Here is a 26,220-nt window from a genome sequence, read left to right as displayed (position 1 = left end):
CCAAATTACATGGTTAAAAGTCTTATGACAAGAGATTACATGGGAAAGCATACAAAATAGTATCTACAGTATTAACTTACGAAAAGATTATTTCTTGGGTATCTACTATGTACTAGTGCCTAGGTACTAGGGACCTAGTAAAAAATGCAGTAAAAGATACAATTCCTTGTTTTTGTGGAGCATGGATTCTACTGGTAAGCATTCCAGAAAGGGTAAATAAATAAATCTGCAAGAGAATCTCATGTGAAATAAATGCTAACGAGGCAAACATTAACAGATGATATAAAAAGAATATCAACTATAATAAAAAAAAATCTGAAGTTGACTTAAAATGTAAAGCAAAAGCCAAAATGTAAAATAAAAACCAAGAGCGAATTTCAGGTGACTTAATTTCAGGTCTAGAAAAATAAAGGTGGCGTTAAGACAACTGAAAAAGTGTCTGGGTCCTTTATGGTTTACCCTTCAGTATCCCCAGGAGGCGAACTTACAAGCTCTCACCTCTTTCAGCCCCAAACATAAAACTCAGAAAGTGCAGGAAGGCAACCTGCCCAGGGAGGCCTGGGCTCCACCTATGGCTCCCAACAGCCTGTTCCCCACTCAGAAGGTAGAGCAATTCCGTCAGCAGGGGAGCTGGATCTCCGCCTCTCCTGGTCTGAAACTCTCTACAGGCTGGTCACCTCACTCAGGTAAAAGCCACAAGCCTTGCAATGGCCTGGGAGAGGCACCTGGCCCCTAGCCTCCCCTCCCTTCACCACTCTGCGCTCCTCTCTCCCTTCGGACTCTGGCCACCTCCCTGTCCTGCAGGGATTCCTCTTCCCCCAGGCCACCTGCCCCCTTCCAATGCACACGTGTGTGTAACTGACTAAGTTTCCTCCTCTGCTGCCCACTTCTCCCATTAATGGCAGCTCAGCAGGGGTGGCGCAAAGTTTTTTCACTGTCTGGTTCACTGATGAATCCCTGGTGCCCAGACAGCCCACAACACATAACATGGGAGTCAATAGCCAGCCTACTTTAAGTCCATGTGGCGTTTCATCCCTACTTTTCATACAGAAGAAACTAGAGAATTATGAGACTATCAGATTTTAGACGTATTTATTTGCAACTTTTCCTCTGTGATCTCATCTAGATCTGCCTTGTACCTAGGTCTCAGCCAGATTACTTTCTACAAGTAGATTTTCAGGGGATATTTCTGGTTTAAGAGCTACATTTAAAGATGAGATCTGTAGGAAGAAAGACATTTTATAAAAATCATCAACTTATCAACTTATGCCTCCTTTTAGTTTTCCACTCAAATAAGAAAGGTCAAAATTTTTTTTAAAAATGACTGAAGTGAAAGTAAACATCACATTACATCTTTTTACAGAGTGAGAGATGGCAATCTTACAATTAAAAACAGTAGTCAGAAGATTCACCCTTTTTTTTTCTGAGTCTGATTAAATGGGGAAGAGAGATCTTCTCAGCAGAGGATCACAGATAAGAAAAGAGCAGGGTAGAAACCCGAGCATTCCAGCCTCCAGCCAAGAACATCCGGACGGTGTCTTGCTGGTGAGGATGGACAAAGCATATTAATGAGAAATCCTGTTGTTAACGCTATTCAGATGTGGGCTCAGCACCAGCTTGCCCAAACGGAATGGGTTTCATTCACAGGGGAGGGAAAGTTACACACACGAGAACAAAGGCGTGTTTACATTCCCCATTCACTGCTGTAACCTGAGCTTATGAGGCCACCTTCACCCGCGCTGGCAGAAATCCAGGAAGAGGTGGTGGTGGTCAGTCAAGGAACCAACATGGGGACAGGATGCTGCCCTGCTCCAGTTCAGCGTGAGACGCATGACAAGGGTGTTTGTTCACCAAGGCTAAAATCTAAAGCATCATCTAGCCAAGCAGCGCAAGTCTAACCGCATCCAAGATCACACAGAGCGCGAGATCTAACACTGAGAAGAAGACGGTCCACTCCACCACAACCTTCACCGACGGGACTGCTTTTAATGTAACTGCAAGAGAAGCGCACAGACACATCTGCCCAGCTCCATGGTGCTTTGAAGAAATAACCAAAGGGGAGATTTAAATACCAGATATATGCAAAATCATTCCCAAAGGGTTTTTACTCTCAGCATTCAACCAATGTTGAATCAGCAAGATGCCTCCTACACAGGCATCTATGGACACCCCCACGCCAGGTCAAGGCCTCTAACTTTCATGGAACTTGGTCACTTGCGACATAGGTAACTGGCCAGGCCATACAGTCCCCGATGCCTGCTGCGTGGTCACGGCCACAGTCCTACTGATCGCGATCGACCTGCTGGTCCTGGCAGTTCCCGCCAGGCGCGCTCACTTCCTTCTGTGCTCTGCTGGCACCTGCCGGCTCCCGCTGCCCAAGCCGGTCCCAAGATGAACCACTCTTAGTGCTATATCTGATGCCTGACAGAACAAATTGAAACTCTTCCCAAACAAATCCTCTCACAAAACAGAAGACTCCCTTCGGCCCAGGGATTCGTCTGAACAAAAACAGGGAACTAAGGGAACTAAGTCACGCTCCATCCAGAGATTAACAGAAGAGCAGGTGCGAAGAGGACTTTCCTGTGGCTCAGACAGTAAAGAATCTGCCTGCAATGCAGGAGACCTGGTTCGATCCCTGGGTTGGTAAGACCCTCTGGAGAAGGGAATCACAATTGACTCCAGTGTTCTTGCCTGGAGAATTTCATGGACAGAGGAACCTGGCGGGCTACAGTCCATGGGGTTGCAAAGAGTCAGACAAGAATGAGCAACTAACACTAGGCATGAAGAAGTGCCTAACCTCAAGTGACATCCATAAATGCAGAGAAGAGCCACCGTGCCATATACTATTTTCACTTATTATATTAGCAAAGGTTAAGACACAAAAATCTACATGCTGGCCAGGGTTGAGGAACAGACACCCTGACACTCTACTGGCACACATATTAACTATAAAGGAAGCTTTTTCAGATAGCAAAGGGTGCCCAAGATCGAATTAGAATCTAAGGAAAAAATATGTATTTCCCGGGTTTCCCTGGTGGTTTGGTGATTAAGAATCTGCTTTGCAATGCAGGGAACCTGTCTGACCCCTTGTCCAGGGAGATCCCACGTGCCTTGGGGCAACTAAGCCCATGTACCACAACGCCTGAGCCAGAGCCGCAACTACGGAAGCCCGAAACTACCGAAACTCCCACACCTAGAACCCATGCTCCAAACCAAGAGAAGCCTCTGCAAGGAGAAGCCAGCACACCCCAACAAGAGTAGCCCGCTCACTCCAACTAGCCTTTGTGTAACAATGAAAACTGAGCACAACCAAATATAAGTAAATAAACAATTATTTAAAAATTACGTATTTCCCAAAAGGCAATAACAACAGACACAGAAGTCAGTTTGGATAGAAACACGCAGGGTTAATTTGACACCCCTCCCCTCCGCCCTGAAACCATGCACACACACACACTCCCCAGCTGCAGTGTGACCAGGACGGACAAGACACACACACACACACACGCACACACGCTCCCCAGCCGCAGTGTGACTAGGACGGACAAGACACACACACACACACACGCACACACGCTCCCCAGCCGCAGTGTGACTAGGACGGACAAGACACACACACACACACACACGCACACACGCTCCCCAGCCGCAGTGTGACTAGGACGGACAAGACACACACACACACACACACGCACACACACACACACGCACGCACACACACACACGCACACACACACGCACACACACACGCACGCACACACGCACGCGCACACACGCACGCTCCCCGGCCGCAGTGTGACCAGGACAGACATGACCCAAAATGGGCTGGTTGGCTTTCCTCCCAGGACCTGGGATCTGAGACTCTGATTCTGGTTGACCCCCGTCATGTGTGCGCCAATGAAGGAAACTCACATCAAGGGCTTTACTGACTGAAGTCCCACGTTCCTGGCATGTCCTCTTCCTACTTAGCACACAAACAGCATCTGGATCCAGTCAACTGACTCCCAGTTTGAATCTTCCAAATGTAGGATTGTTGTTGCTGTTTTTCAGCTGCCCTGTCGTGCCTGACTCTTTGCAACCTCGTGGACTGTAGCCCGCCAGGCTCCTCTGTCCACGGGATTCTCCAGGCAAGAATCCTGGAGTGGGTTGCCATTTCTTTCTCCAGGGGATTTTCCTGACCCAGGGACTGAACCCTCAGTCTCTGCAAAGGCAGGCGGATTCTTTATCACTGAGTCCCCAGGGAAGCCATACTCTGAGATTATTTTCTTATGCTCTTGTTTTTCCTAAAGTCCCTTCTTTAACCTTCCTAATTTCATAGTGGTGATTTAACAAGTTTATCTGATGACTATATTGATCCCTATGATTCCCGTTTCTTAAAAAGACTGTGTCTGCTGTAACTAGAGTCAACACATCCCAAACCTCACCCTCCACTTCAGAATACCATTCTGGTAGAATTATAGGATTTTTTTGTGGCTCTTTTTTTAGGTTTTTTTTCTTTAAGTCCCATAACAATTTTAAAATCCATGAATCCTGAAAGAAACTTTCCAGAGGGGGCAAAAAAAAAGAAATTGTCTTCTCCTCACTTTTAAAACTCACATTAATGGTAACTGCTATTCACCGACAGATGAAGGCCAATCTTCTCCCGTCATTTGTTCCATTATTTTCCAATCTGTTACAGAGTTCTACAGAGTACAGACGTGCTGTGCCCTTCAAAATGTAAACTCTGGCCCATCTGAGAATTAACACAGCCTTGATTGTCTCCTCCCATAATCATTCCATCCAAGGCCTTCCCCGGCCCTAACAACGAACACTCAGAAAGGGAAGAAGACATATACATACTTATTTCAATCATAATAGTCAACTGTGACAACACAAAGAATGCAAGCTTTCAAAGCACTTAATTCTGCTGAAGATGCAGTCGCGTTACATGCTTCGAAAATAACGCACTCCCCCATCCTGTTTTTAGAGAACTTTGAAAATCTAGACAATATGCTTCCTTTCAAAACACCAACTGCTTACAGAGGAAAAGAAAGAAACAGACAAATGATCTTGCCAAGAACCACTTCTGCAGTGTCTCTTGTTGGAGTAGCCCTTTCAGCAACGACAAAGATGTAAATTCAATCCTTGATGGGGTTGATGATATACCACCTCTCGTTTATCTAGAACTGAATTTTAGGACAAAAGAGAGCTTACAGGACTCTAATTCAGTTGGTTCCAGCTTTTGCAAGGACGAGCACCCCACTTCGATGCTAAAAAATGTTAAGGGTTCTTACAATAGTTGTGTCTAGAGATTGAGAAAGTTAAAAAAAAAAAGTGAGCACACAGCAATTCTTTAAAAGCACCTGCAAACACGTGTAAAATAGTAAAACATGAATCTGATTTTTATTACAAAGCCAGTTAATGTCAGAACTAGGTTTAAAATCAAGTCTATAGGCTACCAACACAGATGGGGCCCTAAGAATCCAGAGTGTCACTCATCACAGAGGAAGGTTTTCGGTAAGCATGCCCAACAATCCTCTTAGGAACAAGACAAGCCGATTTTAAAGTTCTCATGGGAATAAAAGCAGAGATGTGAAATTCTGAAAAAGAAGACCGAAGAGCTGATAGCATCCCCATCAGACACAAAGACACTAAAGCTACAGTAATTAATCAGTGTGGTGCTGACTTCTGAGTAAATACATCTATGATGGAGCAGATTAGAAAATGCAGAAAATGACAAATACATACACATCTAGGAACTCAGTCTAAAATGGATGTGGCATTTCAAACCACTGGAGTAAAGATTATTATTAAATGCTACTGTAACAACCCATTAGGGGGTTAAAAATCCACCGAGTCTGAACCCATCCTTTATAGCAAAAGAAATTTCAAATAGAGCCAACAAAGGACTGAAAGAAACAGAAGATTTTTTTTTCAATATGTATCTTGCAGTGGAGAAGGTCTTTCAAAACATGATCGAACAAGAAGCCAAATGTTAAATTACTTGAAAAAAATCAAATATTACGTCATTACCGAAAATCCTATGCACGCACTGTCAGTCCTGTCCAGCTCTTCGCTACCCCATGGACTGTAGCCCACCAGGTTCCTCTATCCATGGGATTCTCCCGGGAAGACTACTGGAGAGGGCTGCCATTTCCTTCTCCAGGGGATCTTCCTGACCCGGGGTCACACCCCATGCCTCCTGCATCTCCTGCACTAGCAGGCAGATTTTTCACCACTGAGCCACAATCATTTGAAACACGACTGAACAACAGAAGCCAAATGTTAAACTACTTGGAGAAATCAAATATTACTTCATTTTTAAAAATCCTATAAACAAAGCCAGAATTATGCACTAGACGAGGCCTCCTTCAGAACACAAGGATTCCAACCAGCAAACACACCCAGGTTCTCTGCCACTGGTGCACAGCACTCCTGTCTGCTATACAACCCCAGATCACTCAGAAGATAGACAGCCTTAAAACAAAAAACCAAAAACCTAAATCTCACAGAATCCGTGGGAACAACATCAAACCTTTCTCTCTTGCCTGGGCCTGGGAAGTGAGGTTTCTAGAGCACCATCCTCAGCTACAACCTCCACTCACACTGGAAACCATCAGCCACACAGAAAATCTTTCATTAGGCATCTGGGGCCACAGTTGAACTTAACAAAACATACACATGGCAAAGCAACAAGCATTTTTTCCAGAATGCGCCTGCTCTGGGGTGTATGGTCTGACTGTCCGCACACAGACTCAGCAGTGAACGCTTCCTGATTTATGATGTCCACAGACACGACTGGGTACCTGCTGTATGTAAGTTGTGACACCAAACTCTAAGATGGAGAAGAACCAGCCCTCTACCTTTGAGAAGCTTACCGTCTAACTTATTAGCCAAACAAACCATACGCATCAACAGGAGCAACGTGCGTCATGTTTCAATCTTCTCACTTCCCCATGTGACCAAATAAAGCCAAACAACTGTTATCTAATGTATTAGTTATAAGCAAATCACTTCTGACCATGTTTTTTTTTTTAAACCAGTTCAGGGGTTACCTAAGTGCCTCGGCCCCAAACTAGAAGGCACCACAGAATAGCCTCTTAGCTGAGTGGGGGCTCCCCTGGCATGGTACAGTAAGCAGCTGCTGTGTGTGTGTGTGTGTGTGTGTGTGTGTGTGTGTGACTCAGTTGTGTCTGACTCTTTGCAGGGTAATGTAAACAGCTATTTCGTGTGTGTGTGTGTGTGTGTGTGTGTGTGTGTGTGTGATTCAGTCGTGTCCGACTCTGTGGCCCCACGGACTGTGACCCACCAGGCTCCTCTGTCTACGGGACTGAACCCAGGTCTGCACTGTAGCTGCTATTAGTATTTAAACTCAACCGTTATTCAATATCACGTAGGTCCTGAAATGATGACATTTTCACTTCTTGTGGATTCTTTCCCCTTTATCCATATCCTGTTTTCCTCCAAGTTTTCACCCATTCACTCTCTTGGACATGAACATAGCATTTGCTACAATTACGTATTTGCTCACTTCTGTCCATTTTTGCCGAGTTTTCTTCCTTTTGTGCCTCCCATGCCATCACTTTGGAGGATGTTAATGTATTTCATGATGGAAGCTCTGATTCAGAGGGAATTTGCTCCTCCCCCACCCCACCATCACTCCCCAGAGAATGGGAGACATTTCTCTTTCGCGTCCTTGGCCAAACGCACCAGCCATCGGAACTATCAAAGGAGAAACTCTTTTCATCTTTTTCGTTTACAAAGTCTTTGAAACAGTTCTGACTTTCTGTAAGGTCATCTGCAGGGCAATTCTGACTTAGCAAGGGATTCCCAAACCTCTTATCCTATGTGTACCTTCAGCATACAGAGTCTAAAAAGATTCCTCGATAATTATTTCATGTGTTTCTTCACTGCCCATGAACATTCCCCATAAACCTGAAAAAGATTTTATAGGTTCCTTATTTTAATTTGAGGAAATGACTGAACTCAAGACAAAGCATCCTTTAATCTGGTAGTTATGAAGAGATGAATGAAATTATAAGTCAATTCCATTACGCAGTCCTTAATAATTTCTGCAATAAATAATTCTTTGGTTAACAACCAGGACTCTCAATATACTGCAGTGAATATATTAAATGTAGATTAGGTTAACAGAGGCCCTATAGTCTTAATTTCAGACCCCATGACTAGTTTCATAAAAATTATGTTCACTGCCTAGTACTGGAAATTAAAGTCACACTTCTACTCCAAAAATAAGTGCTCCAGAGAAGCACTCTTAGCAAATATTTCTTGTGAATTATAAGACACATTCATTTGCCACAGTCAGGGATTTTCATAGTAAATATCTTTAAAATCCTGAGAGTTTCATTTGTATTCCAACAGAAACCATCCAGCCCTCAAGAAAAAGGACTAGGAGAAGGCTTCCCATGGCAAATAGATGGGGAAACAGTGGAAACAGTGGCTGACTTTATTTTCCTGGGCTCCAGAATCACTGTGGATGGTGATTGCAGCCATGAAATTAAAAGACACTTACTCCTTGGAAGGAAAGTTATAACCAACCTAGATAGTATATTCAAAAGCAGAGACATTACTTTGCCAACAAAGGTCTGTCTAGTCAAGACTATGGTTTCTCCAGTAGTCATGTATGGATGTGAGAGTTGGACTATAAAGAAAGCTGAATGCTGAAGAATTGATGCTTTTGACTGTGGTGTTGGAGAATACTCTTGAGAGTCCCTTGGACTGCAAGGAGGTCCAACCAGTTCATCCTAAAGGAGATCAGTCCTGGGTGTTCATTGGAAGGACTGATGTTGAAGCTGAAACTCCAATACTTTGTCCACCTGATGCAAAGAGCTGACTCATTTGAAAAGGCCCCGATGCTGGGAAAGATTGAGGGCAGGAGGAGAAGGGGACGACAGAGGATGAGATGGTTGGATGGCATCACTGACTCGATGGACATGGGTTTGGGTGGACTCCAGGAGATGGTGATGGACAGGGAGGCCTGGCATGCTGCAGTTCATGGGGTCGCAAAGAGTCGGACACCACTGAGCGACTGAACTGAACTGAACTCCCAGTCTGTTAATGTATGGGTCCCCTGTCATTCAGCCATGATGAAGTGCCTTTGTTATCATGCTCATTGGACCTCCATAATCCTGAAAAACCAAGGGTGTCTTTGCTTTGCTTTTCTGGAAGGGAGGGGAATGACAGGAGAGCACCAGAGGTATCACTTAAAAGTTAGAGATGTAAGGAATCAGGAGGCAAAGATGCATTATCTTACAGGAGGTCAGGGGCTTCCCTGGTGGTTCATCAGTAAAGAACCCGCCTGCAATGCAGGAGACAAGGTTTGATCCCTGTGTGGGGAAGATCCCTTGGGGAAGGGAATGGCAACCCACTCCAATATTCTTGCCTGGAGAATCCCATGGACAGAGAAGCCTGGTGGGCTACTGCAAAGAGTCAGACATGACTGAGCACATGGACCAGGAGGTCAGAGATTCACTGTCCTGAGCCCAAAATGAACTGCACTGAACTGAGCTCTCAGGACCTTTCTGAGATCTCTTTCTGGTGAGCCGTGGCTTTTGCACACCCAACCTTTCCTGGCTACTGAGGGGACAGCCATCCTCCTGATGCCTGTTACTACCTGCGGAGACTGAAATGGTCCTGACACAGCTAGCTGCCCAACCACAAAGGCAAACTTGAAGAAAGCAAGAGAAGCTCCAACAGACAGTCATGGCTCTAAGAAGGGACATCCTACAGATGTGATACAGACGAGGAATGGAGAGGCGGCCCAAAGCCACAGGACAGTGTGTTCGGGGCCATTTCCCCGAAAAACTGCTCAAAGAAACAACAAAAGCAGGAAATAACAAATTCACAATTTAAAAAGCAAATACAAATATTTTTTAATAGAATGGGCCTCCCTGGTGGCTCAGACAATAAAGAATCTGCCTGCAATGCAAGAGATATGGGTTGTATCCTTGGGTCAGGAAGATCCCCTAAGGAAGGGCATGGCAACCCACTCCAGAATTCTTGCCTGGAGAATCCCATGGACAGAGAAGCCTCGCATGCTGCTGTTCACGGGGTCGCAGTGTCAGACACAACTTAGCAACTGAACAACACAACAAAACAGTGAGAGAGGGTTAAAACATAGCCTTGGTGGTAGTGGTGGTTTAGTCACTAAGTTGTGTCCAACTCTTGCAACCCCATGGACTGCAGCCTGCCAGGTTCCTCTGTCCATGGAATTTTCCAGGCAAGAATACTGGAGTGGATTGCCATTTCCTTCTCCAGTGCATCTTTCCGACCCAGGAATCACCCGGGTCTCCTGCACTGTAGGCAGTTCAGTTCAGTTCAGTCGCGTCTGACTCTTTGTGACCCCATGAATTGCAGCACGCCAGGCCTCCCTGTTCATCACCATCTCCCGGAGTTCACTCAGACTCACATCCATCGAGTCAGTGATGCCATCCAGCCATCTCATCCTCTGTCGTCCCCTTCTCCTTCTGCCCCCAATCCCTCCCAGCATCAGAGTCTTTTCCAATAAGTCAACTCTTCCCATGAGGAAGAAACTCCAGTAGTTTCAGCTTTAGCATCATTCCCTCCAAAGAAATCCCAGGGCTGATCTCCTTCAGGATGCATTGGTTGGATCTCCTTGCAGTCCAAGGGACTCTCAGGAGTCTTCTCCAACACCACAGTTCAAAAGCATTAATTCTTCGGCGCTCAGCCTTCTTCACAGTCCAACTCTCACAGCCACACATGACCACAGGAAAAACTATAGCCTTGACTAGACGGACCTTAGTTGGCAAAGTAATGTCTCCGCTTTTGAATATGCTATCTAGGTTGGTCATAGCTTTTCTTCCAAGGAGTAACTGTCTTAATTTCATGGCTGCAATCACCATCTGCAGTGATTTTGGAGCCCCCCAAAATAAAGTCTGACACTGTTTTCACTGTTTCCCCATCTATTTCCCATGAAGTGATGGGACTGGATGCCACGATCTTCGTTTTCTGAATGTTGAAATTAAAGCCAACTTTTTCACTCTCCTCTTTCACTTTCATCAAGAGGCTTTTTAATTCCTCTTCACTTTCTGCCATAAGGGTGGTGTCATCTGCATATCTGAGGTTATTGATATTTCTCCCGGCAATCTTGATTCCAGCTTGTGTTTCCTCCAGTCCAGTGTTTCTCATGATGTACTCTGCATAGAAGTTAAATAAGCAGAGTGACAATATACAGCCTTGACATACTCCTTTTCCTATTTGGAACCAGTCTGTTGTTCCATGTCCAGTTCCAACTGTTGCTTCCTGACCTGCATACAGATTTCTCAAGAGGCAGGTCAGGTGGTCTGGTATTCCCACCTCTTTCGGAATTTTCCACAGTTTATTGTGATCCACACAGTCAAAGGCTTTGGCGTAGTCAATAAAGCAGAAATAGATGTTTCTCTGCCTGCACTGCAGGCAGATTCTTTACCAACTGGGCTACAAACATACCCTTAGGATGTAACATTTACTGTTTCTGCAACGGGGGAGAAGGAAGGACAACAGATCAAAAAGTTGTGGTCAACTCAAACCTCTCTGGGTTTACATTTATTCAGCTTTCCTAAAATGTGGCTTAACTCATTACTGTTCATATCCCCAGCACTTCAGAACTTCTGGGAACTTAAATTTAAATAAAACTTGCTGAATCTTATATATTTTAGTACTTTCTTATATATTTTAGTACTTGAGATGTATCAAATTTCACTCAATTCAGGAAAAGAAATCGTATTCTATCCATACAGATAAGGAAGGGTTTCTCATCTCACCAACAAACCAATGCTTGTAAAACAAATATAATCTTTAAAAAAAAAATCTGAAATTACCAGAAATAATTTGAGGCTGACGCTAGAATTACGGAACAGAAAAAAGTCAACAAGGTGCCGAAATGTATTATATGAAATCCAACACTTCAGAAATAATATTTCAAAGCTAACTAGACCTACAAAAGCATATGAATCTAATGCTTGGCTGCTTTTATACAAAGCCCATTGAAAGGGATTCCATTCACTGAGGTTTTTTGAGATGTTCCTAATAGAAACAGAAACTGCACATATTTTTAAAATACATTATGCTATAGCACTTCTGGGGGGGGGGGACATGAAAGCCAACTTTTGGACACATTCATATTAATAAGAACCTATCCTAATAACTGCTCTAAAAGGAAAAACTGAAGAGGTTATTTTCAAGTGCCTTGAAAATACTGGAAACCCAAAAATACACAATAAGAAGTGACTGGAAATACATGCATCTCTAATTTTCAACAGCTAAGGCTTCCGAAAGGCAGTCAATCCAGAAATCATGTTTTTCGGGCAAGATTCAGTTTCATTTTCCTCTGGGCTCATTCATTTGCTTTTGATGACCATGCATAATCAGTAGGCATGCTAACTGTTAGAACGGCGTCTCCTGCTGGAAAGGGTCAACACAAGAATATGTGCTCAGTTGTGTCCGACTCTGTACGACCCCATGGACTGCAGCCCGCCAGGCTCCTCTGTCCATGGGATTCTCCAGGCAAGAATACTGGAGTGGGTTGCTATGCCCTCCTCCAGGGGATTTTCCCGACCCAGGGACTGAACCCAAGTCTTCTGCATTGCAGGCAGATTCTTTACCGCTGAGCCACTGGGGAAGCTCCTCACAAGAGTACACACCATCTCTAAAGATTATAGTGAGGGACGGATGCAGGATGACCAGGATGCAAAGAGAGTCATGTTTTTCTTTTTTTCATTTCCCCCCAAAAGTTCAGAGACAAAAGAAAAATAGTAAAATAGGCAAGGTGATAATATATATGAGATTCTGTTATATCTGGAAAACAAAAGAAAATACAAATGTTCCCACATCAAGAAGAACTATTATTTCCAACCTATTTCCTATCTTTCGTATTTTGATTTAATGTTTGTCTGGAATCCACGAAACATTAAAATACTTGAATTTTACTTGCCTATTTCCAAAATTACTCAATAAACGGGAAGCAAAAAATCATAATTAAATAATTTACTTATAATGGATCATCACCATCTTTCTCCTTCTCTAGCTTGCATATTTTATTTACTTTTCTGTTTTAATCTAGTTTCTCTCGTCTTGCTGTACAACAGTTTCACAGTAAAAAGACAGTTCCAGACAACTGTCATTCTAAAATTCTATAGTCTAAAACACATTCATAGATCATTTTTCAACAGTTTTGAAGTTAAGTTCCACCTAGCTGGTAGAAGATTAACAAAACCGATACACCTTTAGACTGCCCATGAAACAAGGAGAGGAATCACAAATCGGTAAAGTCAGGAAGGAAAGAACAGACATTGATCACTCCTAAGGATTACAAGGGACTACTCTGAAGAAGCTTCTGCCACTAAACTAGACAATTTAGATGAAAAGGGAAATTCATAGAAACATATAAATTAACAAAACTGACTTAGAAAGAGAAAAGCTGAATAAATGGACAGCAAGTTAAGAGACTGAATTAGTAATTAAAAATCTTCCCACAGAGAAAAGCTCAGGTCGAAATGACTTCACAGGTGAATATCTAAAAAGAAATAAATACCAATCTTTCACAAATTCTGCTACAAGAACAAACACTTCCTAATTCATTCTATGAACCAGTTTTATGCTGACACCAAAGCCAGACAAAGTACCACAAGGAAACTATACATCAATACCCCTCATGAATTAAGATGCAAAAACCCTCAACAAAATATTAACAAATCAAATCTAGAAACATATAGAGTTACATATCATGAACAAATTGGACTTATCCCAGGAATGCAAAGTTAGCTTAACCCCACAAAATCAATTAGCACAACACGTCATATTAATACAGAGAAGGCAATGGCACCCCACTCCAGTACTCTTGCCTGGAAAATCCCATGGGTGGAGGAGCCTGGTAGGCTGCAGTCCATGGGGTCGCTAGCAGTCGGACACGACTGAGCAATTTCACTTTCACTTTTCACTTTCATGCACTGGAGAAGGAAATGGCAACCCACTCCAGTGTTCTTGCCTGGAAAATCCCAGGGACAGGGGAGCCTGGTGGGCTGCCATCTCTGGGGTCACGCAGAATCGGACACGACTGAAGCGACTTAGCAGCAGCAGCAGCAGCAGTCAATTTCATGACTAGAGCATGTCATGATCCTATATGTAGAAAGTCCCAGGGAATCCACAGTGACATTGCTAAAACCAAAAGACAGGTTCTACAAAGTCACAGGACACAAACCAGCACAAAGCAACTGTGGCGCCATGAAACCAGAAGACGACTGCTTCCTGGCCAGAAAGCAATGACAAACCTAGACAGTGTATTGAAAAGCAGAGACATTACTCTGCCAACAAAGGTCCATATAGTCAAAGCTATGGTCTTCCCAGTGGTTGTGAGAATCGGACCGTATAAAAGGCAGAACGCCAAAGAATTGATGACTTTGAACTGTGGTGCTGGAGAAGACTCCTGAAAGTCCCTTGGACTGCAAGAAGATCAAATCAGTCAATCTTAAGAGTGATCAACCCTGAATATTCACTGAAAGGACTGACGCTGAAGCTGAAGTTTCAGTATTTTGGTCATCTGATGTGAACACACGACTCATTGGAAAAGTCCCAGATGTTGGGAAAGATTAAGGGCAGAAGGAGAAGAGGGTGTCAGAGGATGAGATGGCTGGAAGGCATCATCCATGCAATGAACATGAACTTGGGCAAACTCCAGGAGATGCTGAGGGACAGGGAGGCCTGGCATGCTGCAGTCCATGGGGTCGCAAAGAGTCGGACACGACTGGGTGACTGAACAACAGCAAGGTGAAAACAAAGGTCCTTTTAAATTACACTTAAAACAGACTCAAATGGCCTCTTCCTTTTCTTTTTCTACTTAAATGTTTAAAACTTTTTTTCTTGGAAATATTTCACATCTACAAAAAGGTTCACAGCCCCCTAAACCTACAACTTATACAGAATTACCATGAAGTAGACAAACTCAGGTAATTCACAGAGATCATGAAGCAGGGCACTGCCAGCACCCTCAGATGTACCCTCTATGCCTGCTCAGGTGTTAATCCGTTCTCCTTCCCAAAAGGAATCACTTCCCTCACTAACACCTCTTTTTAATTTTATTTAAGTGAAATCTCGCAGTTATGAATTCTGCTGTTTAGCATCTTCTGCCCAACATTAAATGTATGAGATTATCATTGTTATTGCATGCAACATAACGTTTTCCATTTCTATCACGGAACAATATGTGAATTCACCACAATTTACTCAGTCACTCTACCGCTAATGAACATCTAGGCTGTTTCCAAACGGGCTATTACAGTAATGCTGCTGCAAACACCACCGTACCTGCATCCTGGTAGGGTCAAGCATTTCTGCTGGATGTATGCACACCTAGAACAGAGATTCTAGCTCACACACGGTACGTGGATAGTCAGCTTTAGTAAATAACGCCTGACGATTCTCCATATTTGTGACAGTTTGCACACCCATGGGTCAGGGATACTGGTGCCCGCTGCCCCACTGCTCTGCACACTACAGGCCTCAGTCTGGCCTTTCCCACGTGAGCCAAGCTGACGACTCTACGGTGGCATCTCAGGATTATTTCTATCTGTGCTTCCTGATTCCTAATGAACTTAAGCTTCTTTTCATGTGGTCACTGGCCATCTGTATGGCCATACCTGTCCATCTGTAAAATACTTATTCAAATCTCTTACCCATTTTTCTTTCGGATCACACATCAATTCTCAAAAAGACCATACTTTCCAAACTTTCTGTACGTCATACAATCAAATGTCTACACATTTCTGGTTCTGTTTCAGGGCTCTCTATGCAGTTTCATTAATCGGTTTGCCTACGCTTGTGCCAATACTGCACTGTCTAGAATATATGACTTTGTAAACTCTTGATATCGGATAAGTCCTGCCGCCTGTTCTTATTCAAGGAAGTCTTGAAATTCTTTGCTCTCTACATTTGCATAAATCCTAGAAACACATAAACACATGGCCAGTTTCCACACCCCCAGATTTTTTCAGGCTATGGACTAGAGTTGAAAGGAACCATATCAATTTAGGGAGAATGGACATCTCTGTAATATTAGTCTTTCATTCCATGAACATAGTATATTCCTTCTTTACTTGCCTGTTCCTTGAATTTTCTAAATACTTTATGGTTTTCTACGTAAAGGTATTGCAATTACTTACAAGTTCTACTCCTGTATATTCAGATACTGTTATTATAAACAGTACCTTTATTAACTCCATTTCTAATTGTTTATGGCTACAGAGAATCTAGCAAGCGGGCTAAACACACATCTTAAGTCTAATAGCTTACACATAATCTTTCGGATGTTTATACATACAAAATAGTTTTGCCTGCATGTACTAAATTTTCTCCTCTTCCAACTCTTGTGTCTTTCATTTCTTTTTCTTATTTTACTGCACTGGCAAGAACCTACAACATAATGCTGAATAAATGTGATAATAACAAGCATTTGTATCTCGTTTCCAATTTCAGAAGGTCACTTTTTATTATTTTGCCACCAATAGGACATCTGCTGCACATTTTCTTACAGATACTCTTCCTAGTTTGCTTGAAAGTTTTTCATCACAAATAGATACTAAATTTAGTGTTTCCTGCATCTAATGGTGATTGTCTAGCTTTTTTTCCTTCGTTAATATGGTGATATACACTGGATTCTGAATGCTAAACCAACACTGCATTCTAAAATAAACACAAATAGCACATGATATATTGTCCTTTTATAGTGACAGATCTAACTATTATTTTTTAGGATTTAGCAAGCATGTTCATGAATGAGACTGCCCTTTGATTTTTTTCCTTGTAACATCCTTGACAATATTAGATATTAAAATTATGCTGGCCTGGCAGGTCTCCCAGGCTCAGAGGATTTTTGTCTACCTAATTCCAAATCTCCCCATTCTCCCTCCAAACCATTCCTAAGAAGAGTGAAAAATCCACCTATGACCATGCCTTCCAGCATTAATAGAGAAAAAGGAATACAATGGCCTTCAAATTACTCGTAAGTAGAGGAAAAAACTGAATTCCAACAGAGCTTCCAACACACACCACCTCAAGCCAAGGTGCTTCTCCTGTTGAGTCACTGACATCTTGCATTATTCAAATAAGTCCATCGCATCTAAAACAACGACCTGGGAGGCTCGAATGCCACTGACAGTACAGGTATTGTTATTTTAATTTCCGATCTTCACGGAGTTTTGATTCTCATTATTTATAACAGCTTTATTATTATGAATATCTCCTGTAAGTTAACTCAAGCCTTCATGTAATGGGGGAACAAGAAAGATAAGCCCCCACTGTTTCTGTCCAATAAAATCAAGTATCCCAATATGTATTTGGAGAGAGTACACATTCCATTTAAACAAAACTGTACTTGGAATTTTCACGTATACACAGTGGATCTAAGTTATTTCGGTGTCCAAAAAAAATGCTGAGTAAATATTAAAATACAGGGCAATATCATTTGTTTCAAATGAAATTTGAAAATCATTAGCAACCAAATCGCTGAAGAAATAAAGCCACAAACTTCCAAACTGTGTAGCAGGAAATAGTGGCCACAGATGTGGCTTAAAAGAAATTCTCTTCTAAACCCTTTAATGCCTAATCCCTAATACAATTCTTTCAAATGATGCCTTAAGGTTTTGTCAGGTCCATAATTTTGTTTTTGGAGGAGTAGAATGTCCAGGATGTTCCCGGGCATCCTGGAAATGGAAAAAGTTTTTAACTAACCTATGTGATTGCAATGGACAAACAGTGCAGAAGATATGCATTTTTAATTAGGCTCAGGTAGGGACTTCACTAAGGTTGACAAGCCTGTAACCATTCAAATTACAATGCCAATTTGTATAAAGAAGTAATGTTTTAATAATCTTCCTCCCTGGGATATCTCAAAGAACAATTTCCACTTCAGTCAAGCCTTTGGAAACAAAGCTGTTTGCCGTGTGTAATTGAAATCCGAAGACAGGTGACTGGGGAGTTTGGGGGATTCTGTGTATTGCTGTTTTTTAAATCAATAATCAAGGTTGTTAACTCTAAAGGGTGTACAAAAATGGGAGACAAATCCTATGGAAAACCAAGAACGAAGATATGTTCTAAATCTACAGGTTGGTTATAAAACAAATTAGTTTTCTATTACTACTGAAATAGATGAATGTCTTATATTAGAAAATTACAATCATGGCACCAAAATTAAGATGTTACTTTGCAGGAATGGAAGGTGACTCTGTGGCTCCCTTTCCAGGCTACGGACAGCCGCTCACAGGACGAGACCAACAGGAGCACAAGCTGCTTCGTCTCCCTCCTTGCAACTTCCTGGCTAATGCCATCCCACTTTGGACTGGACGCTTGGCTCTCTGTTTAGGCACTATTCCTTCCAGGCACCACAAGGAATAATGTGAATCCCTGAGCCTCTCCAGAAGCATTCATTCTAGCCTGAGGAAAGAGTTACAATGCCAGGCCAAAGCAGAAATCTGCCCAGGTAACTCCCTAACCCAGCACTACATAAAGGAACAGGTGAAAACCAAAAACCACGGTGTCATATACAATTTGGAGACGCTGAAAGAAAATAAGTGTGGTGCCTGCAGGACAAAATGACTCCAATCAAGTTTTTAAATTACACAGTAGGGGTAGTGCTCTGCTTAGGTCATGAATCAAAACTTAATGACATTCAGTCAATGAAAAAATGTTTGTTGAGGCTCTTCTATGTGCAAGGAATACACTATTTCATTCATTTAGTGGATAAAATATGGCCACACGGGCTCTGGTTCACAGTCGATCACATCCATACCTTTACACTGCCAACAGAATTTCACTGAACTGTTGACAAGCACAAAGCGGGGACCGGCACTCAGGTAGAGGATGGTAGGAGATGAACTAAAATGGAACTGTTGCCGTAGATAATAAAATCTTTGGATTGGGACTTCCGTTGTGGTCCAGTGGCAAAGACTCCGTGCTCCCAATGCAGCGGGCCTAGGTTCAAGCCCTGGTCAGGGAACTAGATCCCATATGCCACAACTAAAGACTCCACCTGCCACAACAAATATCAAAGACCCTACATGCTGCAACTAAGACCCAGGACAGCCAAAAAAAAAAAAAATAAATAAATAAAAACTTTGGATAGTACTGGAACACAACTTTTAATGTCCAATACTGTCAGAAGTACTCAGAGACCAAAGGTCAAGTTGGCTGGTGGAAGACAAATGAGTGTTACCCCTTTGAGCTAAGGCTATGAGCTATCGAGGTCTTTACCTGAGGGCATCTGACCAAGCCAGACACATCTACCAAGACAGGCACCACCTGTCCGGTTCCTGCCCATCAGGAGTTTATAGATGATGAATGAAACAATTAACCCTCTGCCTCACCTCTCCGGCTTTAGAGGACAGGAGTTTGGCTGTATCAATCCTGTCACCACCAGTAACTATCATGATACATGGCAGGCATCCAAACACAAGGGGACCTCCTGAATAGAACCAGAAAGCAAAGACCAAAAGAAAGAAATTAAAATAAATAAAACACTGAAAAGGTTCAAGAATATGGAACACAACTGAAAACATCTTGACACCAATTTCAAGACCATTGTTCCAGAAGGTCAGAGGACACCCCAACAACAGGCATAAGAGGGAAAAAAAATCTCATTTGTAAAAAGTCTGAGAAATGATCCCAGATGCTGAGCTCAGAATCAAGGCTCAGAGGCTCTAGCAGACCTGAAAAAGTGAGAAAATACCCTGGGGTGTTTGGGATATTTAAAATTTTTAAAAAATAAAAAGTCAACAGAGGTGAAGAAGAGCTAACCTCAGAGACAAGAGGCATGGTCCAGGGAAAAAAACAGATCAGGGTGACTCCCAAGATCCAGAGTGAAATCTGAGTATGGAGAATATTCTAATCGAAGGACATCTATTAAGTTAAGGGGGAGGGGCTCTGATCAGAAACAAACAAGACTGGCCTTGAGGTCAGTGGGCAGGGAAGCACCTCCAGGAAAGGGCAGCCAGAGAGAGGACGTCACAATGTGACCCTCCGAGGACACCAGGACCCGGGAAAATGACAAGGCTGTGCACACAAATACCCACCCTTAGAAGAACCACCTGCTGCAGGAAAAGCGTGCCTTAAGAGGAAAACAGCATCTTAAGAAGACTGCTTTTAACAAGAGAAACTTCTGACAGTACTGGACCTTAAAAGTTGTGCTACAGTGCAATCCAAAGTTTTTTTTTTTAATATTTACTTTTATTTATTTATTTTGGCTGCGCCGGGTCTTAGTTGCAGCATGTAGGGTCTTTGATCTCTGTTGTGGCAGGCGTAGTCTTTAGTTGCGGTATGTGGGTTCTAGTTCCTCAACCAGGAATTAAACCTGAGGCCCTGCACTGGGAGCACAGAGTCTTAGCCACTGGACCAGCACGGAAGTCTCAATCCAAAGATTTTACTATCTACTGCAACAGTTCCATTTTAGTTCATTTCATAGCAATCCTCTCCCCGAGTGCCGGTCCCCGTTTTGTACTTGTCACAAAACACAAAACTCAGCCTGCATTAGGGTTCCTCTCTAAGCGAAGGCCCTTCTCTCACCTTCAAAATCTAGCCTTCCCTGACTGGCTGCACCCCCTTAGCTCCATCACCCCCCAATCCACAGCAGTGAGGCTCCCTTGAGATGCCTCCTGCCAAAGTCAGTAATTACATCCTAGGGCTAAATCCAACAGAAACCTTGAAACCACCATCCAACGGCATGTCTGTCTAGCACCTTCTGCCCCTTGGTCCTTCAATATGCTCAAAGCCCTCCAGTGAAAAAGAAGTAACTGCCCCCCTTTGCCTACCCTCCTCCATCACCCTTCAGCACCACACCCTGGCCCCCGCTTACAAGGAAGCCCACTCACAACCAGCTGTCTGGCTCCTGTTCCCGTCACTGTGCCACCACGACCATCACCTCTGTGATGACCTGGCTGCTATCATCCCCCTTGAATGACGCTGCACTGTATCATGGTTTCCCAGACACCACACATGTCCCCAACTCCCATTCTTTCAGTCTCGACGTGGCAGCCTGCCTTTTAAATACGAGAACCCCAGACAGTCCATTCTCCTCACTTCTCTTCTCACTCTACACATGCTTCCTGAATAACCCAATCTACTCCACAGCCTCCACTGTTAACAAAGGCAGAGGTTCCAGAACTTTCTCTGCTCACTGCACCCTCTTGACTGCAACCAGAAAATGGCCAGGGAGTAATGAAACCTTTAGCTACACGCAAGTAACAAGTATCTACTAGCAACTTAGTACCCATTTGAAAACAGTGCACTTCTATTGAGAGAAAATGGGTATTTTACTTCACTGTTAAATAAACCATGAACAGCCCACGTGCCTGTGTGGAACAGCTCACAATTTCTCACACCTGAAGTCAGACTGGATATCACTCCCCCAACACCTTCCCTAGCAAGCAGGGAAGTCACAGCTTTGCAAAGACACCATCAGAAGGAATTTGGTAGAAACCCTGGTGGAAGCTGTCCCTGGGTGCTCAGGGAGGACAGGTGTTTGCACTGCTGAGGGTCCTTCAACAATTTAATCCCCACAGTCTCCCTGCGAGTTCACTGTGGCAAGCAGTTTGGGAGCCAGTGCTGAGAACTCTCGAGTGTGTGTCTCCTAGTCCAGACACCTCCCAATATCTGGATCCCAGTGCAGCCACTGACCGATGCGCCCTGCAGGCACCTTGAAATTGACAAGGTCAGCATCTTCCCCCAAGGGAATGGTTGCTATTCCCTGACCTGGTGTCTAGGGACAGCAGAGACCCACCAACCAACACCCTGCATGGCCCTGTCCCCTCCCTCTCCCAACACACACACCACCTCGTTCTACTCCTCAACCGCCCCTCCCTCCAGCCTTGCCCCGCTGTCCGTTCTCCAAGGACACACCTGACCATGGAGAAGGGAACAGGACAGGACCAGGGCGCCAGTAAGAGGAGGAGAGGAGACTGCGGACTTTCCACCCCACTGATCTCTAGAGTGATGTTACATTTATTATACAATATGCATTATTTATGCCCTGCTGGTCTACGATATTCCAGTATTACCTACCTAAAATGAGTTGGGGGTAAAGAACCAGCCCTGAAGAGGAATGCAGAGGTCCAAATGCCAAGAGGATTTGGAAAAACCAGGTGCTGAGAAACAAGGATGGAAAAGAGAAGTTGAGCATTTGTGGTCTGTCCAGCCATGTGGAGGTGCTCCCAAGAAAATATAAGGAATGACAGTCACCTATGCCTGGAAAACACAATCTCAAATAGCTATCCTTCCGAGACAGTTCTGGGCACTCTGAAAGATCATCAGCAGTGGCCCAGGAGCTCAGATAACTCTGAACACTTGAAACAGGCAACTGTTTCAATCAAAATGTTCCAATAACCAAAAAGTTCCTTGTCACATGCAGGTCCCCACAGGAAGAAGGGTAAAGCCCACCTACAAGGACACACTTGTAGAAGAGGGATGCGCACACTTAAGAGGAGGGATGTGCTAATGCTGGCAGGACTGCTCAGCAAAGTGTGTTTTTCTACCTTTATATTCAGAATTTGTAAAAATAGTGTAGAACATCATTGACTATTTGGTCAATAAATCTGAGACATACAGAGAAAACGATGCTATAATGCAACTTCAGGTCAGCAACCAGAAGGGCAGGAACAATTTTTATAAGTAGATAGTTCTAGAACAAGCTTTTCACTGTGGTAAGAAAACAGAGACTACAGGTCAGATGGTAACTACATAAAGCCAACCAAACTTTCCAACCTAGTGAGCTTGAAACGTCTGAAAAGACACAACTCTCATGAATATAAATTAAGAAGGTCTTTAAAAATGAAGAAAAATGAGTCTGACTGTGGCTGTTCTTAAAAAGGAGCCCAGACACACAATGAGAACTGCCTACGGGAAAGACCAGGCCGGCTTCCTTTTGTTTAACCTCTCCAGCAGATAAAAAGAACTAGCTTTCAAGAATCTCCGCATTGTTTCACGGCTAGAAAAGGAAAGTTGGGTGAAGCAGATACAAAAAGAAGCAACCAACCTTCAACGGAATTTGCCCTAGAGGCAAAAGAAATGTAAGTCAATTATAACACTTTGAACCTAATTTCGATAAAGAAGCAGACATTTTAAACTTTTGGGAAACCTCTTTTTTTTTTTTTAAGATGCAAAACACTTCTAATGGCTGGCTCCTCCCCTTAAAAAAATGTGGATTCCAGTTCTTAAGTTAGTATCTCCTGCCCCACAAGACACTTGATTTGAAGCACTTCAAAAGCTAAAGCAGACCTTTTAGTGTCAGCTTTTAAAAACTTAGTAATTATTGCTAGTAGTGACTGGGTATTTAAAATTCACCCCCAAATGAGAAAGAATTCCTATTCCACCCAATAGCAGCTAAGAAATGAGATGTTCCATTCATCCCTTAAGCCCACGGCTGAGTTTCTTAATAATTAAGAACTCTGCTCTCCACCAGGGAACTCTCCCTTGCAGAGACTGAACCAAGAAGAAATCGCCATTGCCCGTGAGCCGGCACACCGAGAGAGGCAAAGGCTTTCTCCCCCGGCCGAAGCCCCGGGCCCCGCCGGGAGAGTCTCCCCGGAGGACGCATCCCTGCCCAGCGACCCCGCAGCCCCGCGGCCCCGCAGCGCGCCGCTCGTGGGCTGCCGACCCCTTCCCGGAGCCCAGCCCGAAGGCCAAGGCCGGGACCCTGACCTCGGGTTCCCGCAGCACCGGGGGAGGGCCGAGCCGAGCGGAGAGGGCCGGACCGCGGGCGGCGGGCACGCGGGGACGGGGCCAAGGTGCGGCGAGGGCGCGCGCAGCCAGGAGGGACGCGAGGTTCCCGGGCGCTGGGCAGCCCCGCGCTCCTGTGTGCGGCGCGGGCCGAGGCCCGGGCGCCCGCCCTGCGGCCGGGAAGCGCGTACCGGGGCCAAGGGCCGCAGAGCGACCGCGGGAAGTCGGCGGGGAGGATGCGCCGGGCCGCACTGGGCCCCGCCGATCGCCCAGGCGCCCGGGCGATGCAGCAAGTTCACTTGGCCGCGGGGCTGCGGGGGCCCGCCTCCGCCCGGCCCGGAGCCGGCAGGGATCGAGGCCGGGGACAGACAGCCGGCCGGCCGCAGCGCGCACTCACCGGTCCGCGCCCCCAGCTCCATGGTCCCGCCGCCGCCGCCCCGCACCTCCCGCACCGCCCCGCACCGCCCCGCGCGCAGCGGCGCCGGCGACGCCGCCTCCGGCCCGGCCACGGCCGCGGCCACGCCCCCTCCCGGCGGGGGGCCCGGCGGAGCGGGGTGGGGCCTAGCGCCGGCTCCACCAACCAGAGCCCGCTCACCGGCCGCGGCTCTTGGATTGGCGGGCGCTTCGGCCAATGGGGGTGCGGCAGGAGCGCGGCGTGTCTGCGCCGAGAGGAGGGGCATTGCGGAGGAGGTGGCTCTCAGCCTTGGTCCTCCGCCCCGAGCTTGGGGATGAGGCTCTGACCTGAGTCCCTCCCCCCGTGGGGTGGACAGGTGAGGACGCTTCGGGCAGAGTTTAGTGTGGGGGCCGCGCATCCTTTCCGCTTATGATGGGCGCACTGCAGTCCCTTCGGGTGTCCTCCCCTACCCGAACCTTGTCGGGCTTGGAGGGATCTTGCAGACAGAGATGCATGTACCTGCGTGCTGCAGAGTTGAGGGCTGGCCGCCCTGAGAGGATTAGAGCCGTGCCCGCGGTTGGTCTTATGCCCTTCTCAAATCCTTTACCGGCCTCCCTGCAGAGCCTTCTCATCTCCCTCTGCAGATGTTTTCCCTTCTTATTCCCCCAACTCCAGTCTCCCTCTTTCCAAATGTGAGAGAATCCGCAATATCTATTAAACGCGGGGTACTCAGCCAAGCCCCCTGGCAGTGGGACTTAATGACTTAGGGGTAAACCTAAGGAAAGGAAAGAAGAGGGGAGGAAAGAAAGACAAAAAGAGAGAGAGAGAGCCAATTATGTTCTCCCAGGCCTTGACGGATGTGTGGATCATAACAAACAGTGGAAAACTCTTAAAGAGATGGGAATATCAGACCATCTTACCTGCCTCCTGAGAAACCTGTATGCCGGTCAAGAAGCAATAGTTAAAACCTTGTATGGAACAACTGACTCAGAAAGGAGTATGATAGACTGTTTATTGTCACCCTGTTTTTTAACTTATGCACTGAGCACATCATGAGAAATGCAGGGCTGGATGAGTTAAAAGATGGAATCAAGCTCGCAGGGAGAGAGAGCAACAACTTCAGATATATGGATGATACCACTCTAATGGCAGAAAGTGAAAGGAACTAAAGAACCTCTTGATGAGGGTGAAGGAAACTGAAAAAGGAGGCTTAAAACTAAATATTAAAAAAACTAAGATCGTAGCATCTGGCCCCATCATTTCATGGCAAATAAAAGGGGGAAAGGTGGAAGCAGTGACAGATTTCCTCTGCCTGAGCTCTAAAACCACTGCGGATGGTGGCTGCAGCCATGAAATTAGAAGACGATTGCTTCTTGGCAGGAAAGCTATGACAAACCTAGACAGTGTGTTAAAAAGCAAAGACATCACTTTGCCGACAAAAGTCCCTATAGTCAAGGCTATGGTCTTTCAGGTAGTCACATACAGCTGTGAGAGCTGGACCATAAAGAAGGCAGAGCGCCAAAGAATTGATGCTTTTGAACTGTGGTGCTGGAGAAGACTCTTGAGAGTCCCTGGACAGCAAGGAGATCAAACCAGTCAATTTTAAAAGAAATCAACCCTGAATACTCATCGTTAAGGGGAACTTCAGCTGAAGCTCAAGCTCCAATACTTGGGCCACATGATGCAAAGAGCTGACTCATTGGAAAAGACCCTGATGCTGGGGAAGATTGAAGGCAGGAGGAGAACAGGGCGACAGAGGATGGGATGGTTGGATGGCAGTACCAATGCAATGGACATGAACTTGGGCAAAATCCAGGAGATGGTAGGGGACAGGGTGGCCTGGGAGAAGGAAATGGCAACTCACTCCAGTATTCTTGCCTGGAGAATCCTGTGGATGGAGGAGCCTGGTGGGCTGCTGTCCATGAAGTCTCACAGAGTCAGACACAACTGAAGCCACTTGGCATGCATGCATGCATTGGAGAAGGAAATGGCAACCCATTCCAGTATTCTTGCCTGGAGAATCCCAGGGACAGAGGAGCCTGGTGCACTGCCGTCTATGGGATCGCACAGAGTCGGACACGACTGAAGCGACTTAGCAGCAGCAGCAGCAGCGGGGAAGCCTGGCGTGCCTA

General features: G+C 45.0%; 1 protein-coding gene across 2 annotated transcripts in view; it reads right to left on the bottom strand.

Moving 5' to 3' along the window:
- The window catches only part of WASF3 (WAS protein family member 3), a 76,494-nt gene extending 52,341 nt beyond the window's left edge, over positions 1-24,153 (bottom strand). For both annotated transcript variants that reach the window (XM_018056581.1, XM_018056583.1), the window contains exon 1: positions 24,092-24,153. The gene's annotated coding sequence lies outside the window, so the exon portion shown is untranslated. The remainder of the gene's footprint in view (positions 1-24,091) is intronic.

This window comes from Capra hircus, chromosome 12, assembly GCF_001704415.2.
Source record: "Capra hircus breed San Clemente chromosome 12, ASM170441v1, whole genome shotgun sequence".
Taxonomy (NCBI): Eukaryota; Metazoa; Chordata; class Mammalia; order Artiodactyla; family Bovidae; genus Capra; species Capra hircus.
Note: the sequence above shows the minus strand (reverse complement) of the source record. Positions and strands in the feature narration are given on the sequence as shown.